This window comes from Myotis brandtii, unplaced genomic scaffold (assembly GCF_000412655.1).
Source record: "Myotis brandtii unplaced genomic scaffold, ASM41265v1 scaffold351, whole genome shotgun sequence".
Lineage (NCBI taxonomy): Eukaryota > Metazoa > Chordata > Mammalia > Chiroptera > Vespertilionidae > Myotis > Myotis brandtii.
In genome coordinates this window covers 2,689,099-2,709,665 of record NW_005363502.1, presented here as the reverse complement: position 1 = coordinate 2,709,665, position 20,567 = coordinate 2,689,099, and the positions used below count along the sequence as shown (strand labels likewise).

Here is a 20,567-nt window from a genome sequence, read left to right as displayed (position 1 = left end):
TTTTAGAGAGGAAGGGGGAGAGAGAGAGAGAGAGAGAGAGAGAGAGAGAGAGAGACACATCAATTGGCTGCCTCCTACATGCACCCCCACCAGGAATCAACCCCGAAACCCTGGTATGTGCCCTGACCAGGAATTGAACCCATCACCTTTTGGTGTATGGGATGATACTCCAACCAACTGAGCCACACCAGCCAGGGCTGAAACCTATATAATTTTATTAACTAATGTCACCCCAATATTCAATTAAAAAAGGGAAAAAGTACACTGAAATTATCCAAATGGAAAGAAACAGAAATGTGTTGTTCTGGACTCTGCATATTGGCTGAATAAATGCTTGCTAAGACTACATGGTTTACAAAGCTTTGAAGTGTTTTAAAAAGTAAAAAAGTCAATGGGAATGAGAGGATGGTATAGAAAAGGAGAGAGATAGAGATAGAGATAGAGCGATAGAGAGAGAGAGAGAGAGAGAGAGAGAGAGAGAGAGAGAGAGGAGGTACCTTGGTAAATAGCTATAAATAATGTCACAGGAACAGCAACATTTATAGATTTTAAAAGTACTGATAAGAGTTTTGTTCCCCCTCACCTGCTCTTCCTCGTTGAGGGTGATAAACTTGCATTGAATACATTTCTCCCCTTTAAGGAGCTTAAAATCCACATCATATTACCCTGCTTTCTTTGTAACATGTCATAATTGTCTCCAAACCTCAAATCATTTAACATTCAATCAAGGCTATTTATTCAAATACAGAGTAACCAAAAGTGTGTTGTAAATTTTTTTAAGTTGCTTATAAACCCACAAAATGTGAGCAAATGAGTCCAAATATAAAATTGTCCAGTCTACATCGTTGTGTACCTGTAGCATGGTATGAACCCATTAGTCCCCAAAACCCAAATGTAAGAAACAACAAACAAAATAAAATGTGTGCCAGACTGGGAAAATGTAGTTAACCTAAAATAATTTGTATTTTACTTTAGTCTCATTTAGGCACTTTAAAATATAGCACTCAGAATAGATGCTCGAGAACGCAAAGCTGCCTAACAGTCTGAATGAAATCTGGGGCTGTTTTTCTGCCTGGAGACTTTGTGGCCCTCGTGTGCCCAGTCATGTGCCCAGTGTTCTCACACTGTCTATCCCTCTCTGACTATGTGCACACAGCGCAATCAACACATGGACGTGTCCTCTAGTGGCTTATCCGCACCTTGTTTTAGTCTTATCTGTATCCTATATTCAGGAGAATCAGGCAGCTTTGTATTCTCTCAATATATTCATTCAGATACTATTGATTGTACCATTTCACTCTGACTTTGGCCTTTGTTAAACTAGGCCGAAGCTAGTTTCCATCAACAAAGATATTTCCACTAACGTTCCATCCAGTGGAGAGAAGCAGCTTGATTTCTGAGGGTACAGTGTTGTGATGGGGAAGCCCCCCAGCAGGGGAAAACCGTCTTTAAACAATGAGACAGGAATCCAAGTTTCTGTTCAAGAGGTTATAAAGATCCCCTACGTCCGGATGAGGCTGTTTTTTAGTTACCTAAGAGCCAACTGGCCTTGACTCCACCACAAAAACAAAGGGAACAATCAAGGCCTCAATCTGAATGATACAGATCGCATTTAAGAAGCTCTGACAAACAACAGAAATAGAAATAACGCCGCTGGCCCACCTCCCAGGGACACTTGAGATAATAATGTGGAGCCCTTACATCATGTAGGAGATAGATAGGTGTTTATATGAAGTGCAAGCCCAATGTATTATGCGTATATATAATCATCCCATTGTTTGCATGATAATTCCATCTTAACTCCATTGGACTTTATAATAACTGTTCTTTTTTTTAAAATATATTTTATTGATTTTTTACAGAGAGGAAGGGAGAGAGATAGAGAGAGTTAGAAACATCGATGAGAGAGAAACATCGATCAGCTGCCTCCTGCACATCTCCCACCGGGGATATGCCCGCAACCCAGGTACATGCCCTTGACCGGAATCGAACCTGGGACCTTTCAGTCCGCAGGCCGACGCTCTATCCACTGAGCCAAACCGGCTTCGGCTATAATAACTGTTCTTAATGTCTATTCACAGTGCATTTACTTTGCCCATGTTTTGTGCCATTTCTAATATTCCATACAGCTAGGCGTTCATATACTTTTTTATATAACAGATATGTGATAAGTGCTACTATGCCCCAAGCATTGCACTAGTAAAACCCAATCCCCTGCCCTCAGGGAGCTTACATTCTAGTGGGGTGTTAGAACAAGAAATAAGGAAACCGTAAGCATATCACATCATGATGAATGACAAGGAGAAAACTGAAGCAAGGAGAGTGCCTTGGAGGTGTTGGGAGGGGAGTAAGGATTTCAGACGGGAGAGTCAGGAGGGCCTCATCGGGAATGTGATGTTCGAGTGAAGACCTGCAGGAACGGAGAGGAAGCCACGAAGCTGTCTGGGGAGAGGCTGCCATGAGGAAGGACCAGAAACTGAGGGAGGATCATGCCCGGGAGGGGCTGCAGGGCTGAGTCCATGTGCAGTGGCAGGCAGAGTGACAGACAGGAGACAAGGTCAGACGAGGTCATGGAAAGCTGAAGTGAGACAGGAAGTGCTAGAGCATGTGAGCAGGGAGCTGGCAGCACCACTCTGGCTGCCAGTTGGGAATAGTGTGAAAAGGGCAAGGGCAGAGCAGGGGGACCGTGAGGGAGTGACTGCAGTGACCCAGGAGGAAATGGAGGTGACATGGCCTCACCTGTTACCAATAAACTCGGTGGGAAATGATTGGATTCCAACTGTATTTTGACAGAAGAGCTGACAGGTTTGGTTGGTGGGTTGGATGTGAAACGTGAAGGGAAGGAGGCAAAGAGGACCCCAAAGTTTTCCCAGGAGCAACTGCAAGGTTGGTGGGAGAGGATAGAAATTATATCTACTGATCCCTGCCCACTGTTTCCTTACACAGAGCTCCTAAGTCCCTTGACATGTCCTGGGTCACAGCAGTGTCTGTTTTAATGAGGTGGCTCTGGGTGGGCTCCCGGATGGGAGCTGGTCAGCAAGACCAGGACATGATTAGACATTTGGAATTTTCAGCCCTGTTTCTCATTCACTTGAAAAGGGAGAAGAGCAAAAAAATGTAGTTAATGATCAATCCTTTCTACGTGAGGAAGCCTCCATAAAAAATCCCCGAAGTACAAGATTTGGAGAGCTCCTGGGTGGGAAATGAAGGTGGCAATGGCCCCACGTGTTAGCAATAAAGTTGGTGGGAAGCAGATGGAGGTGCTGGGAGAGTGTCAAGCCCAGACTGGGCTGAAGGCTCCACACCCCTTTCCACATACCTTGTCCTATTCATCTCTTCCATCTGGAAGTTCATCTGTATTCTTTTTCATAATATTTAATAGACCAGTAAGCATATGTGCTTTCCTGGCTCCTCTGACTTACTCCAACAAATTCAAACTGGAATGGGGGTGGGGGGGAGTTATGGTAATTTCCAATTTGTAGCCAATCAGGTCAGAAGCACAGATGAACTCGTGATTGGCATAGGAAGTGGGGGATGGGCACAGCCTTTAGGGACTGAGCCCTTAACCTGTGGGATTGGATCTGATGCTGTCTGGAGATAGTGTGAGAATCGAGTTAAACTAAAGGACACCCAGCCGGTGTCACAGAGACGGAGTTGGTGGGGGATAAAACATCTGGTGTCAGAAGTGTTGTGAGTTGTGAGTAGTGTGAGAGCAAAGAATAAAGACAGGAGGAGGACTGAGGTTTCTCCCTTGTCAGTTGGTAATGGAGTTAAATAAGAAGCAAGCTTGGGGTGAAATTCAGATCAGCTCTGGACATGGTACTTAGGGATGCCAATGAGCCATTTAAGTAGACAAGTTGAATAAGCAGTTGAATTCCGTAAGTCTGGAATGCAAGGGAGAGATCTGGACTACAGATATAAAACTGGGTGTCATTGGAAACAGATGGTGTTTAAGCCATTAGACCAGATGAGGTCTCAGAGGGAATAAGTGAGAATAGAGAAAGGCCTGGAGGACTCTGTCCTTAAGAAGAGGAAGTGGAACAAGCACAGAAGATCACGAAAGAGTAGATGGAAAATCCAGGCCTGTGCCCTGTCCTGGGGATCAAATGAAGAATATATTTCAGGGAAGAGAGGGATCCACTGAATCACTGTCACTGTGTCACTGGGGTGGAGGAGTCAGGATGATTGACCTTTGCCTTCAGGAGTGAAGAAGACATTGGCAATATTGAGGAGCAATTTCAGTACCATGAGAGATGGAAAATCCTGGTTGGTATAGATTCAAGAGAAAATGAGAAGAGACAAATTAAAGCCTATAAGTATAGATAACTGTCTTGAGGAATGTTAGTGTAAAGAAAAAGTGGCAGCTGGAGGGGGCCACTTTTTAAGAGAGTTTTTCTATTTTGTTTTAAAGACGGTAGAAATAACAGTAAGTTTATAAGCTGTGCCAGGCTCCTGTGGCTGCTGTAGCAAGTCACCACAAACTGGGTGACTTAAAACAAAAGAAATGTGTTATGCACTCATTTTATTAACTGGGATCTTGGTCAAGTTATTCTCTGGCAGCCTCAGTTTCTTTATCTGCACAGGGGTAATAAAGGTTTCTCACCCATGGCCTTGTTGGAAGAATTAAGTCAGATAATCAATCTATTTGGGATGATCATTACAGTGCCTGGCAGATAGAAGAGCAAGTAAATATTGACATATGTTTATTATTATTACCCTGACTCAGCCCATGACCAGAATTTGACAGAACCATAAAAACAAGAAAATATGTACAATAGGTTATGTATCCAATTGATTTTTTAGTTGAATCTATTGAATGGTTATATTACCTTCTGAATATTTCCCACATAAACATGTCAAATATTAGAACGACGTTGTAGGTAAGATGGAATGTTCTGAATTTGGCCTGCTTTTGAATTCTGTTTCTCTTAGCTGTATGACAGGAAGCCACACTTCACGTGGCTTAGTTCCCTTATCTGTGAATTGAGAATAATTGTTGTATTTCCCTCCTAGGTTCAGGTTAAATGCGATAATCCGTGTCCAGCAATTATCCCAGTGCCCAGCAGAAGGTAAGTGTTCAGGATGCAGTAGCCAGACGCAGCAGAATAGCCCAATGAATAATAGCCAGGCCCTTCGAAACCTCAACAGGAAGAGTATTACCTTTATTGATATACGGAGGCCTTTTTTCTATGTGTTTTGTTACTTCTGATTGTGAGGCAAGTCAGTATATGACATTCCAATTTGGGGATTAAGGACCAATAAAAAGAATTTAGGGCCCCCATTTTTTTTTTCTAAATAAGAAAAATAGTCAAGTTTCCTAGGAAAAGTAAGAAGGACGTAATTGCAATTTAGAGGTCAACCTTTCAAACTGAATGGATTTGGCTTTATGAAAACTCATTTATAATTTTTTTCAATGACTTGTGGAAACTTTATCTCAAGCCAGTGATTAGGAAATATGGGGCTATAACAGATTTAATTGTGAGAGCCTAACCACGAGTTAGTAGGCAAACCTTAGGGAGAATTTCATTTCTCCAGCTGTGAGCAGGGGGTAGACCGTCTCCATCCCCCTGGTGGGAACACTGGGAAGATGCCCCTGGTAATGACTGGGAGCCTCAGAACAGAGAGTGGGGAGAAAGGAGGGTCCCATGTAAATCAGGGGCTGGTTCCTTTTACTTAATATCATCATACTTACCTTTTACATTCTTTTTCCCTAGAAAGACTCATCATCTTTGAAGTTTTCTTTATGAATAATCCCAACAGATTGTTAGTCATTTTTTATTTACCCCTCTCCCTTTTCATCGTCTTTGAAATTTTTAAATCTCTTTAACCTTTTCACAAAGCATAGCTCCTCTAGCCTGATTATATTCTCAAGTCTCCCTGCAGAGGTAGCATGTAAAAACACGGAGTTCAGGTGCACGCCAGGAACATTCATTGTTTCACGCTTTTGGCAGCTCCAGAAAGTGCATGGGAATTGAATGATATTTAATGCTATTTAAAGGAAATCCCCTTTCCTCTTAGGTGTGTGATTTTTTTAAAAAAAAAAATTTAATAATAAGCCCTTCAACATCAACTTTCTTAGCAATATGTGTAAAAATTTACTTTATTCAGCCTGTCCCATTCCACATTTCTGCCAAGGCTCAGGCAAATTCCACCATAAGCAGTTTTCTTTTGACACATTTTGTACATGATAAGCCAGATTCTCTAATGTGGTATCAGAGGGCTGGGCCAGGCTGAACAGAGAGAGAGAACATGGAGAGACTAGATATTGTTTATCTGAGATGCGAAATGGGTTGAAGCATTTAGTGACCCCCCATCACATAAAGGAAAGCTGTGTCAGACGGAGGCTTTTTTCTTTAGCTGTGACATTTCTTTAGACTTTTTTTTTAGTGAAAAATTGGGGCTTTTGTGGAAAAGTGGAAACTTCATCTCACAAAGAAAATGTCATTACGAGAGTGAAGAGAGAGGTCTTGGCTCTCAAAGCAGCACACGCTGTCTTTAACTAGTTCGCTATTCAAAATGTTCCATCCAAATTTAAGAGGAAAACGTGTAACAGTGACAGAAGGAGGACTGACAGAGGACCACTGAAAACCACATTCTCTGAACTCCAGGTGGGGTGGGTGATTGGGCCAGCAGCAGCAAAAGAGGGTTTTTCTCGAAGGGGAATTAGAGTCTGATGGTATGAATGGTGACTTCCTCTTGGTTTCCTTTGGTAATCTATGAACACTAGAAAGAAATCTAGTAAAATGTCAATTTTCTACATATTTATTTATTTTTAATAGAATGTATTGAGGTGACATTGGTTAATAAAATGACATGGGTTTCAGGCATACAATTCTAGAATACATCAATCATATATGGTTCTGTGTGTTCACCACCACAAGTCAAGGTTCGTTTCATCGCCATTTATCCCCCTCTCTACCCTCTTCTACCACCACCTACCCCCCTTTTCCTCTGGTAATCACCATATTGTTATCTCTGCCTATGAGTTTTGGGGTTTTATTTTTGCTTAATCCCTTCACCTTTTTCACAGCCCCCCAACCTCCTCCCCTCTGACAGCTGTCAGTCTGTTCTCTGTATCTGAGTTTGTTCCTATTTTGTTTGTTAGTTTATTTTGTTCATTAGAGTCCACATGTAAGTGAGATCATATGGTACTTGTCTTTCTCTGACTGGCTTATTTCACTTAGCATTATACTCTCCAGGTCCATCCATGCCGTCACAAAAGGTAAGCTTTTCTTCTTTTTTACATCTGAGAAGTATTCCATTGTGTGACAGTACCACAGCTATTTTATCCACTCATCTACTGATGGGCACTTGGGCTGCTTCCAAACATTAGCTTTTGTAAATAATGCGGCAGTGAACATAGGGGTGCATATATTCTTTCGAATTAGTGTTTTGGGTTTCTTCTAATATATTACTGGAAGTGGAATCACTGAGTCACAAGGCAGTTCCATTTTTAATTTTTGAAGTAACTCCATACTGCTTTCCACAGTGGCTGTACCAGTCTGCATTGCCAATAACAATCCTTTAGTGTTCCCTTCTCTCCACACCCTCACCAACACTTGTTGACTGTTGATTTATTGGTGATATCCATTCTGACAGATGTGAGGTGATACCTCATTGTGACTTTAATTAGCATATCTGATGATTAGTGATGTTGAGCATCTTTTCAAATGTCTGTTGGCCAATCTGTATGTCCTCTTTGGAGAAGTGTCTATCTAGGTTCTTTACCCATTTTTTTTAATTGGATTGTTTGTTTTCTTGCTATTGACTTTTATAAGTTTTTTATAAATTTTGGATATTATCAGATGTATCACTGGCAAATATGTTCTTCCAATCAGTAGTTTGTCTTTTCATTTTGTTGATGGTTTCCCTTGCTGTGCAAAAGCTTTTTATTTTTTTATTTTTTTAAAATATATTTTATTGATTTTTTACAGAGAGGAAGGGAGAGAGATAGAGAGTTAGAAACATTGATGAGAGAGAAACATCGATCAGCTGCCTCCTGCACATCTCCTACTGGGGATGTGCCCGCAACCCAGGTACATGCCCTTGACCGGAATCAAACCTGGGACCTTTCAGTCCGCAGGCCGATGCTCTATCCACCGAGCCAAACCGGTTTCGGCAAAAGCTTTTTATTTTGATTTAGTCCCATTTGTTTATTTCTGTTTGTTTGTTCCCCATGCCTGAGGAGATATATCAGAAAAAAAATATTGCTATGAGAAATGTTCAAGATTTTACTGCCTATGTTTTCTTCTAGGAGTTTTATGGTTTTGACGCTAACATTTGAGTCTTTAATCCATTTTTAGTTTATTCTTATGGATGGTGTAAGAAGGGGGTCTAGTTTCTTTTTTTGCACATATCTGTCCAATTTTCCAAACACAATTTATTGAATAGACTATCTTTACTCCATTGAATGTTTTTGCCTCCCTTGTCAAATATTAATTGACCATAAGAATGTGGTTTTATTTCTGGGCTCTTTATTCTATTTCATTGATCTGTATACATGTTTTCATGACAGTACCATGCTTTATTGATTACTAGGCCTTGTAATATAGTTTGATATCAGGTAGCATGATTCCTCCAACTTTGTTCTTCTTTCTTGAGATTACTGTGGATATTAAGTGTCTTTTGTGGTCATATAAAGTTCTGGAATAGTTGTTCTACTTCTGTGAAATATGCCATTGCTATCTTAATAGGAATTGCATTGAATGTATAGATTGTTTTGGGTAGTATGGACATTTTAATGATGTTAATTCTTCCTATTCATGAACACAAAATATGATTCTACTTATTGCTTCAATTTCTTTTTCAGTGCCTTATAACTTTCTGATTACAGGTCTTTTACATCCTTGGTTAAATTTATTGCTAGGTATATTTTTTTTGTGCAATTGTAAATGGGGTTCGTTTCCCATTCTGATAGTTCATTATTGGTATATAAAATTACAACTGATTTCTGGATATTTGTTTTGTATCCTGCTACTTTACTGAGTTCCTTTATCAGTTCTAGTAGATTTTGGTGGAATCTTTAGGGTTCTCTGTATACAGTAACAAACATTAAGCCCAGCCCAACTCATACCTAGATTAACATAAAACCTCATACTAAAGCCCCATTTTACCTCAGTTCTTTTTACCTGATAGAGAACATCTGGCTTTCAATGAAAAGTTACAAGACATGCTAGAATGCCCCCCCAAAAGCACAGTTTGACCCTGGCCAGTGAGGCTGGGTCATCCCACGCAGTCTTATCATCAGAATAAAGAATCATTTCACATGTGAATAGTTTCAATACACAAATTAAGCAATGAATGGTGTAGATTAAAAAACTGAATCCCAGGGAACAAATATGTGGAAACTATATAAAACTATTTATCTTTAAAGTAACTATATAGCTCTTAAATATTTTAAAGCAATTTTATTCTTATTTTAAACAGTGCAAAAATCTTATTGTTAATTGTTTCAACTTAAACTGTTCCTGACATCCTTTTTGAACCCTTTTAGGACTAGGTACAAATCTGAATTTAGTCTTTTACATTTATTAGCTATTATCTTTTGAAAGGAAGACTTCATCTTTCACAACAGCACAGCTCCAGAGTTTTATTGCGTTCAAGAGAAAGTCATGCAGAAGTGAAATTTTTATTGAATTTAATGAACATAGATACAAATATGCATTTATCCACTTGTAATTCTCCACTTTCCTTAGAGGGATTTTAAAAATCTCTTTTATGTTTGCTCTTCTATTATTTTGTCATTCTGTGCCTTTTCTTTTTGCCTGCTTATCTCTCTGACCAAGATGATTTCAAATTTATACATTTTCACTACAATGTATTTCAAAATGGTTTATATGCAAAAAGTAAAAGCACCTGCACTGATGTGAATATGTTACATCCCTCAGGTTTCTAGACTTAGAATGTGCCTCAAGAACTAGCCTTTGCTAATTTGGAAAGAGCCATTGTGTCACTCTATCATGCTTTGACTCTCTTCTCCAATTGCTATCTACCAACCTGAAATTGTGTGGCTGTGATCAAGCAGACAAGAGTCAACTTTACATTGTTTAAGAAATAGTACTTTAATGACCTAAAGACATAGCACAAGAAATAGTCCCTTGGTGCTCCAAGTCCCTCCATAAGCATTTCTTTTATTTTCTCTAGTGGCACATAATAGCACGCTCCTCTGTCTTTCTAGGGCATTATTAAAGCAGCCCATGAGTCTTTGTGACCATGAATAGAATTTAGCACTCTCAATTGACCAGAGTCCTTAAAATACAAGTCTATTTTATATTTTTATATTTCTTAATTGAAAGATAGTTAAGAGGAAAAATGTTGGAGAGAGAGAGGAAGATGGAGATGGGGTATATAGATAAGATAGACAGATGACAGATAGATAGATGATAGATAGATAGATAGATAGATAGATAGATAGATAGATAGATACTGAGAAAGAGAGGGGAATTTAAAAGAGAAAACCTTGGCTTGCTGATGGTTGAGCTATATCTTTGCTTTTATGTCATTGCAAGAGAATTTCAGGGACCTTATTTAGCCCTGCTAATTTACTATTGAAAAATAAATCTCTGTCTATTCAGTTTGCACAAAAATAAAACAAATCCATTCATCTTTATTATTTTTTTTCAGCTTCATAAGAATAGGAATAAGTTATCCAGACTTTTTATTGATATTAATAGTTTAGGGTTTTCCTTTTATCCTTCCCAGTGTTTTCCATGGACCACTCTGCAATAGTATGCCTAGCAGTTAAGCACAAAGCAACAGAGACATACTGAACATATTGATTGCCAAGTAAAATGGTTTCCCTGGCAACCATAACCCAATGAAAGCCCTAAGAACTGCCTTCCTTTCACACATGCTTCAAATATGCTGCTGGGAAAATAAAGCTGACTCAGTGAGAGATACTCTGCTCTGTTCTGTGGTTAGCTAATATATTTCTAATTTGTAGTATAATTTTTCAATAATTATGAAATGAATTCATTCCTTTGTGCATTAGAGTATATGAATGCATTAGTTTTCTATTACTGCCATAATAAATCACCACAAACTTAGTGGCTTAAAATAACAAAAATTTATTATCTTACAGTTCTGTAGGTTAGAAGTCTGACAGATCTCACTGGACTAAAATCAAGGTGTCAGCAGGGTGATGTTCCTCTCTGGGGCTCTAAGAGAGAATTTATTTCATTTCCTTTTTCATTTTTTAAAAAGACAGCTGCATTCTTTGGCTCATAGCCCCTTCTTTTTCAAAGCTAGCAACACCACGTCTCTCTGGTCCTTCCTCCATCATCACCTCACAGCCAGGAAAGATTCTTTCTTTTAAAGGCTATTTTTATTATCTTGAGCACATCTGGACAATCCAAAATAAACTGTCCATTTTGAGGTCATGTCCTTCACCGCATCTGTAAAGGCCTTTTGGCCATGGAAGGTAACATATTTACCTGTTCCAGGAAACAGGCCAAGGACATCTTTAAAGGGCCATTATTCTGCCTACCACAATGAGTCTGTTGTCTAGCATATTAACAAAATAAGATGATGCTTCTCAAAATATTGATGTGCAATGAAGCATGCAGTTTGAACTGCTTCTTTTATGTACTAATGACTATTTCACATTGATCTACTAAAGCAAAGATCAGCAAACTTTTTCTGTAAAGGGCCAGACCCTACATATATTTGCCTTGGCCAACCATACAGTTTCTGTTACAACTACTCAATTCTGCCATTGCAGTGTGAAAGCAACCATTGACAATACATAAATGAAAGAGCTTGGCTTTGTTCCATAAATATTGCTACACAAAAATAGGCAGTAAGCCAAATTTGGCCTGCAGGCTATAGTTTGCTTACTTGTAAACTAGAGCTATGGAATCTCTAATCCCATTAGTAAAATTTGACATACATTTCAGAACTGATATCTTTTTTGGGGGATATCAAAGATAGTAAGACTAAAAGTTTGCACTTGGCGTTCTTCATTATCATAAAATCTTAGCTGAGTACCAGTGTCACAGAATAAGATGACAAAGAGCTAGAAGACAGAAAGTCAACCCTCACTGAACTTGAAATATAATTGAATAGGTGAAACATATTCATTAAAAGATAATATAATTTTTATCAATATGTTTAGTTGAATACATTATATAACCTCCAAAAGTATCATCTTTAAAAATTATATAATGGAAAACCCACTTCTGGTAACTTCAAAGTACTTTTTATTGGGCTGACCTTCCTACAGACAATAATGATAAACTAGAAAAATCTTTTTAAAAAATGAACAACTATATGTAGGCAGTGGAGAGTGACTAGAATATGGAGAGAAATCTATCCTTAAAATAAAAGAACTTTGTTTAATAAAAATGTGTGCTTTTATGACTTTTTGCTTACGGGAACAGCCTAGACCAGCAGTGGGCAAACTACGGCCCGTGGGCCGGATCCGGCCCGTTCGGCTGTTCTATCCGGCCCACGGAGCCGAAAGAGCGGAGGGTTCTCTTGCTCTCCCCTCCGCTCCTTCACCAGCAGCAGTGTTAACATGGCAACATCGGGAAACACGGCCGCAGCTCCTTCTTCTGAGTGGGCGGATTTATATCCGCCCATTCAGTAGAAGGAACACCCTCTCAATCTTCCAGAGGCTCCTTGTAATGCCCGCGGACGCGTCTTCCGACATCACCCTGGGAATGCGTAGGCACGTTATCGTGGTGATGTAGTGAGACACGCCCCTGGAGAGCACAGTATCAGAGCCTTTGCCATCTTCAATATAAGGTATGTTATTGTGCTATGATTCCGCCATTTTTTGAAGTTTCAAATTATAATAATTAGTGTTTACATTCTTCTTGTTAAAATGTTTGAAATGAATAAAACTACTGAAATAAAAAAAAAAAAGACCGTACCCTTTTATGTAATGATGTTTACTTTGAATTTATATTAGTTCACACAAACACTCCATCCATGCTTTTGTTCCGGCCCTCCGGTCCAGTTTAAGAACCCATTGTGGCCCTCGAGTCAAAAAGTTTGCCCACCCCTGGCCTAGACTGTGTGTCATGAGGCAAAAGCACTAAAACAGGTAAATTGTCCTACTGGCTGATGGGGTCAGAATATTGAATTGGGAGATGCTAGGAAACATAGGGAATAAATAAAAAATTTCAGAAATTAGGGAACCACAGAAGGGGAATCTTTAAAACTGCATATAACCTCGGCCCAATTCCTTGATTCCCAGTGAAAAGCAATAGCCAGAAGGCTGGAAGAACTGAACATTTTCAGCTGCTATCCATTCTAAGGAAGATAGAGATTGGGATTTGATTCTAATAAAGTTAACTTCCTACTAGAACAAAATCTACAATTATAAGATGAAAGGGTATAAAGCCTCTGTCTCTACAAATGAATGTATCATTTAAAATGCCCAATACACAATAAAAAATTACTAGACAAGAGAAGGAGTAGGAAAATGAGAACAAGAGCTTTAAAAAAGGTAGTATATAATAACAGATTCCATAGCACAAATATTTGAATTGGAAGGCAAGGATTTTAGAGTTGGAATAATAAATATATCAATACCATGGTAACTTAAAAAACAAACAAACATGGTCATTATAAATGCACAGAAAGGAAAAACCTGCAGCATAATGGAAACTCAATTAAAAGATAACCAAGTGGAAATTCTAGAAAATAGAAAGTAAGGTGTGTAGAATTAAAAATATTGATGGCAGAAGAAAATGTCAGTGAACTTGAAGATAAATCAAATGTAAAATAAGGAAGAAAAACAATGGAAAATAATTTGAACTGAGGCTAGAGATACAATAGCAAATGGATTAACATATGTGTAATTGGAGACCAGAAAAAGAGGAGGAAGAAAATGGGGCAAAACAAAATTTGAAAAAATAATGATGAATAAATTTTCAGCTGTAGTGAAAACAACAAAATGAAGATCCCAAGAAGCTCTAAAAACTCCAAGCATGAAGAAAAAGGAAGAAAGGAAGGAAGGAAGGAAGGAAGGAAGGAAGGAAGGAAAGAAGGAAAGAAGGAAAGAAGGAAGGAAATATGCAACACATCATGGTTAAACCTCTGAACACTAAAAAATAAATAGAAGATCTAGAAAACAGAGAAAATTGTTATATATAAAGGAGCAATGACAATAATGGCCAATTTCTCTCATCAGAAACAATAATGTGGAGAATATTATAACTGACAAAAATATAAAAAGTTACATTGGAATCAAAACATTTTCAGAAAAAAAGAAAGTTAGAAAATTTTATCAGCAAGCCTGCACTATAAATAAATACTAATAGAAATTCTTTACTTGGAAGGGAAATGCTGCCAGATAGAATTAGTGTTATATAAGTAAAGAAATAGACTGTTTGACATGCTATTTGGATACACATAGAAGACTTTTCCCCCTTTTTGTCGTATGTATGTATGCATATATAAAATGTGTGTATCTCTCTGTGTATTTGCTTTTCTTAATATACTAGAGGGCCACTGCACGAAATTCGTGCATTCAGGGGCAGGGGTCCCTCAACCTGGCCTGTGCCCTCTCGCAGTCCAGGAGCCCTCAGGGGATGTCTGACTGATATCTTAGGTCTGCTCCCCTGCACTGAATATCCTTAGCGCTGCTGCAGAGGCAGGAGATGCTCCCGCCAGCGCTGCTGTCCTTGCCAGCCATGAGCCCGGCTTCTGGATGAGTGGCACTCCCCCTGTGGGAGCTCACTGACCACCAGGGGGCAGCTCCTGCATCAAGCGTCTGCCCCCTGGTGGTCAGTGTGCATCATGGCAACTGGCCATTCCACCATTCAGTCAATTTGCATATTAGCCTTTTATTATATAGGATTTTAAAGCCATATAAAGTTTAAAGCAGAATAATAGTGTACTGTATACATATTGTAAAATTTAAAATGTATTTGATGTAAGATCCACAACAACAAAAACACAAAGGATAGGCCAACAAATTCAATATGTGGTTCGTACATTGACCTAAAGGGGTACAATATTTACACTAAATACATTATGATATGTAACTATGTTGTAATCCCTAGGGTACACACACACACACACACACACACACACACACACACACACTGCAAAGAGGCAAGCTACAAAGCAAATAGAGGAACTACTGTATAATGAAACTCTAAAAGGTATCCAATAAAGCAAAAGAAGGCAGAAAAGGAGGGACACACACACACACACACACAACTCAACACACACGCGTATTTCCTAGCTCTGTCTGCTCGGGTCTATAAACAATTATAACCCCAAAGCAATAAGCACATCTGACACCTATATCTTGGTTTTTAAATACCATTGTCTACTTAAAGAAGCTAGAAAGGGCTGATTCCAGGATTGATAGAGAAATGAGATGAAACTGGAAGATCTTGTATCAGAAAATATGTGTAATGGTCAGTTTCAGGGGTCAACGTGGCTATACCCAGTTAATCAAACACTAGTGTTGTGGAGAAGGTATTTTGTGGATGTGATTAACATCTATAATCAGTTGACTTTGAGTAAAAGATATTATCCGGGATACTCTGCATGGGCCTAATCTAATCAATTAGAAGGCCTTAAGAGGTTGAAATGATATTTTCCAGAAAAGGAAGAAATTTACCAGTGGACTGAAGCTTCAGCTCCTACTTGAGTCTCCAGTCTTCTGAAGTGCCCTACGTGTTTCAGAGTTGCCCTGGCAGCTCCACAATTATATAAGTAAATTATCTGCAATAAACCTCCATCTGTAATCTATCTATTCATCTATCTTTCCCTATCGATCTATCATCTATCTCATACTGGTTCTGTTTCTTTGTTATAACCCTAATTGATATAGTAAGGGAGTACAGAATGATGAGAACCTATGAAATAAATACAGCAGATAGCTTGAAGAGGTTCCAAGCTTACCCAATATGGGAATTTGGGGCATCAAAATAAATAATGAGTCATAACTCATTGAAAAAAGTAGGAATCTATGTTTCTATATTGACATACATATATATGTAAATAGATATATGATAAATAGATGATAGCTAGCTAGATAGGTGATAGATAGATAGATAGATAGATAGATAGATAGATAGATAGATGGAGTGAGAAAATGGGAAAGCTCTTCCTTACAATAGAATGCCAATTTATAAAAGAAGAAGGAATAGAATAGTTAGAAAGTCATCAATGGAGTCTAAAACTCTATAAAGGTTAGTGAGGACCAGGATATTTACATAGTCTCCAAGTGTTTTCTCACAGATAATTAATTAGAGAGAAAAATAGTAATTTTACAGTGGAGGACTCTGGATCACATCATCTTAATTAAAAGATTAAAGTTAACACCATCAATATTGGGACAAACCAACCAAACTCATTAGGCCTCCTGATCTGTGCCACAGCCACATCATCACTTCTGTGTGTGCCTGACAATATACATAACTAGAATCTAATCACAAGGAAATAGCCCAAAGTGAGGAAGATGAGTGCATTTTCTCCTTTAAAATGGCAATGTTCAGAAAAATTTTTTAAAAAGCTGATATTTGGGGATAAAAGAGACTATATTAGCATGACAACAAAGGATAATTTGTAATCCTGGATTTAATTCTGCATGAGAAAATACAATTAGCTGTAAAAACATTATTGGGATAATTTGCAATTTTGTCTGTGAATCAGATAATAGTAGTGTATCAGTGTTAAATTCCCCTATTTTGATCATTGTACTGCAATTATACAGAATATCCTTGTTCTTGGGACATATATTCTGAAGTTTTTAGGAGCAAAGTGGCTCAATGTCTCCACATTACTCTCAAAAGGTTCAGAAAAAAATATGCATAATAAAAATATATAGTGAGAAAATGACAAATCAAATGGGACAAAAGTAAACAATTGGTGCAGTTGGGTAAAGAGATAGGAAGTTCTTAAGTTTTATTTCTATTGAAAGCAGTTGATAAATAAGACTAGAAATCAAGAGCTGAAACAAAGCTGGTTTTTATATTCTGCCTCGTGGCTCCTGGTTTAGAATGAGACTAGAAGTCTGTTTCCTGACTGTAGAACTTTGTTATTTGCTTTTCAGTTTCTCTTTGCTTTCCAGTTTCTCATGTCTGGAATTCACCAAATCACTGGTTCCAGCTGGATTGTTCTCCACAAATCGTTTCAGAGTTAAAGAATTACCTCTTTTTATAAACCCCGACAGCAGGTAATCAAATATTTATCCGGAGCTAAACAGCAGAACATGGAAAAATGCCTTTTCAGCTGGGTCCCATGTTTTCCTGATATTGTAGCCTAAACAATTTAAGAAGGAATTTTCATCTCAAATTAGTAAGTATGTGATAGCAGGCTTATTTTATTTGCAAGGAGACACTATAATTGGACTTTATTCCTATGATTTTGAATTGGAAAGAAGGGGATGGACTTACAGTTATAATATGGGTTGAAATTACCCCATGTGTAGAGACCTCTACTGTGGAAATAAATGGGTTCTATGTGGTTTATGTTCACTTCTGCCCCCAACCCTGGGTTTTCTTATCTCCAATAGTTTTTCCCCAAAGCTGCAATTACTGAGATTACAAATACTGTGCACCATCACAGCTGTCCTGGCAGGTTTCCAGCGAGCAGTCACCTGTTGCGTGCACAAATTACTGAGATTACAAATACTGTGCACCATCACAGCTTGTCCTGGCAGGTTTCCAGTCACCTGTCGCGTGCACGAATTCCTGCTATGATTAAGCCCCTTTATTTGCAGTTGGGTCTGACAGCGCTATTGTTTAAAACGTCCCCCATTTCTAGAACAGGCAGGAGCCTGTCTGTACTCTAGTTTCCTTGCATATTTTCTATGTCAGCTCCAGTTAACCTGTTGTATGTGTATTTGATGAGTGATCACTTTTCCTGGAGCCTGATACTGTCAATGAGAGACTAATAATATGTGAGACCACAGCTTAGTTAGATATAAACATGGATTCAAGAAAAGCCCTATAGGAAACATCAAAATAGAAATTAATGGGTTTCAGACTAAAGGAATAGACACAAAATTGTTTAGATTTCTTTTAAGATATAATGCCAGGGCTTTGCTATGATAATAATATTTCCTCTTGTTTTGGGAAAACAAGCTTATGACTAAATCTATAAAAAAATTGCCACTTAAAATATATATGTTCAATGTATTTTTCAATATATTTCTAATATATTACTAATAATGAAAGGAATAGTTTCAACAATTTTTTATTCTTTTTCCAAAACCCAACTCTAAATACTAATTAAATGTGTCAAATTTTATGAAACAGATAGTTGAGATACAGAGCTCACGTCAACTGAAAAAAGAATCCAAATACATTCTATAGGTGATCTTGAAAATGGAAAATTACAAGTGCTTATTCTGTTGTTTGAACTGAAAATTTTGTGTGATCCTAAATAGCTCCATTGAGAAAAATTGGCACAGTCCTAAAGTGACCCAAATGGAGATGCCAGGAAGAATAAGGAAGGCTTTGTGTTAATGCTCAAGTTAAATTCTATCTCCCAACTATATTTTCTTCAAACTCATGCATGCTTTGCTAGTATCTTCCACCTGCTACTGCTTGCATGTGTGGTTGCAACTAGATTTCTCCCATCCTTAATCAAATAGCAGCCTCGTTCTGTTTCTGTAACACACAGAGATCATGCAATTACGTCTGCACTCATTTCCATTGTATAATGTTTGCCTAAAGTTTGGTCACAGACAACAGCAATTTGCAGGGATTGCACAGAGACCCATCTGAAAATGCCTTTCATAGATCCATCAGATCCACTAGCTATGAAGATAGATGGATGGATAGGTAGGTTGGTAGGTAGATTAGGTAGATGATCGATGATAGATAGATAAGTAGGTAGGTAGGTAGGTAGGTAGATAGATAGATAGATAGATAGATAGATAGATAGACAGAGTCAGAACTCTCAAGTCCAACATTGCCTGCCTCCTACCCACATGCAGGTCCTTCTCATTCTTGCCTGAAGACTTACACTTTTTGTTACATTTTATCAAGTCCTAACCCTTTTCTTACATACTAGAGGCCCGATGCATGAAATTTGTGCAAGAGTAGGCCTTCCTTCCCCCAGCTGCCGGCATCGACTTCCCTCTGGCACCCAGGACCCGGGCTGGCTTCCCTCTGGCTGCCTGCGGGCACCCAGGACCTGGGCTGTCTTCCCTCCGGCCCCGACTTTGTCCAGAAGGACGTCCAGAAGAATGTCCAGAATGATGTCCGGAAGGATTTCCCTCTGGCACCTGGGATCTGGGCTGGCTTCCCTCCGGCCCCAACTTTGTCCAGAAGGACGTCCAGAAGAATGTCCGGAATGATGTCCGGAAGGATGTCTGTTCTAATTAGCATATTACCCTTTTATTATTATAAACTAGAGGCCTGATGCACAAAATTCATGCAAAGGGCTTGGCCCTCACAGCTGCAGCAGCTACCTCGGCCCTCGCAGCCCTGGCTTCATCTGGAAGGTCATCTGGAAGGACGTCCAGAAGGTCGTTCAGCTGTCTGATCTAATTAAAATATTACCCTTTTATTATTATAGATAGTAAAGATTTTTATCCCCAGTGAATCAAAGAATTGATAGGCCAGTCAAACATTGTCAACCCAACCAATAAGAAGTAAAAGATGAACACAAGAAAGTACTGTTCTCATGTTCTTGAGTAAACCTCTTCCTGACCTATGAGAAGAGATGTTTGAATGGACAGCCTCTGGAAGTCTTACAAAATATATCTGAAATGAATTGATACTTTGAGGGCTAGATTCTTAAGAGTAGAGGATTCTAAATATGTTTTTATAATTCTGCCTTTCAACCAATACAATATAAAATTGTTTGACACAATGCATTTTCATTCCAAAAAACACATAGACTAAGGGGTGTGGTGAGAACCTGGTTTCAGCCTGTGTAAATTGGCCCCTTTCTCTACTCCTTCTGCCCTAAATTCCAACGTGCAGCCAAAGGACAGCTCCTGTGAGGACAGGTACATTTCATCACTTGTAGACATTGGGCAAATAAATATGTAGATAGCAGAACAAATTGGTACTTAGACTCTGCTATGTTTCTAAAAACAACAGTAAAAATTACCCCTGACATTGCTTGTTAAAATGTCTAAAACTCTTTCAAAAATAACAGTTAGGAGTGCTATTGAATTATCAAATTTTTAAGCCACCTGTTAATTGGCATAAAACCTTCTCTGTTGACATAATTTATTGCAGAGTTATTCAGTCTGTTACAGGTGAAACAAGTTTTACATAATTTTGGGGGGAAAAGGCATAGCAATCTAATTTTGTAAATTGCATAACATTTTAAATATGCTTGGAGAGTTTTTTATCTGGGAAAAAAAAGACCATACTGAGTCCATTTGAAAGGGGGAGCAAGAATGTAATATTACAGATAAAACTTGCCTACTTGATCTCAGTATTTTTTTAAATATATTTTATTGCTTTTTTACAGAGAGAAAGGGAAAGGGATAGAGAGTTAGAAGCATTGATGAGAGAGAAACATTGATCAGCTGCCTCCTGCACACTCCCACTGGGGATGTGCCCACAACCAAGGTACATACCCTTGACTGGAATGGAACTTGGGACTCTTCAGTCCGCAGGCCAACGCTCTATCCACTG

At 38.6% G+C, this 20,567-nt stretch overlaps 1 long non-coding RNA gene across 1 annotated transcript; it reads left to right on the top strand.

Moving 5' to 3' along the window:
• Nucleotides 1-6,453: 6,453 nt before the first annotated feature.
• Nucleotides 6,454-12,681, top strand: LOC106727033. Its single transcript, XR_001363183.1, has 3 exons — nt 6,454-6,464; nt 10,738-10,739; nt 12,378-12,681. It is a non-coding gene; the product is annotated as an uncharacterized LOC106727033 (long non-coding RNA).
• Nucleotides 12,682-20,567: the final 7,886 nt, after the last annotated feature.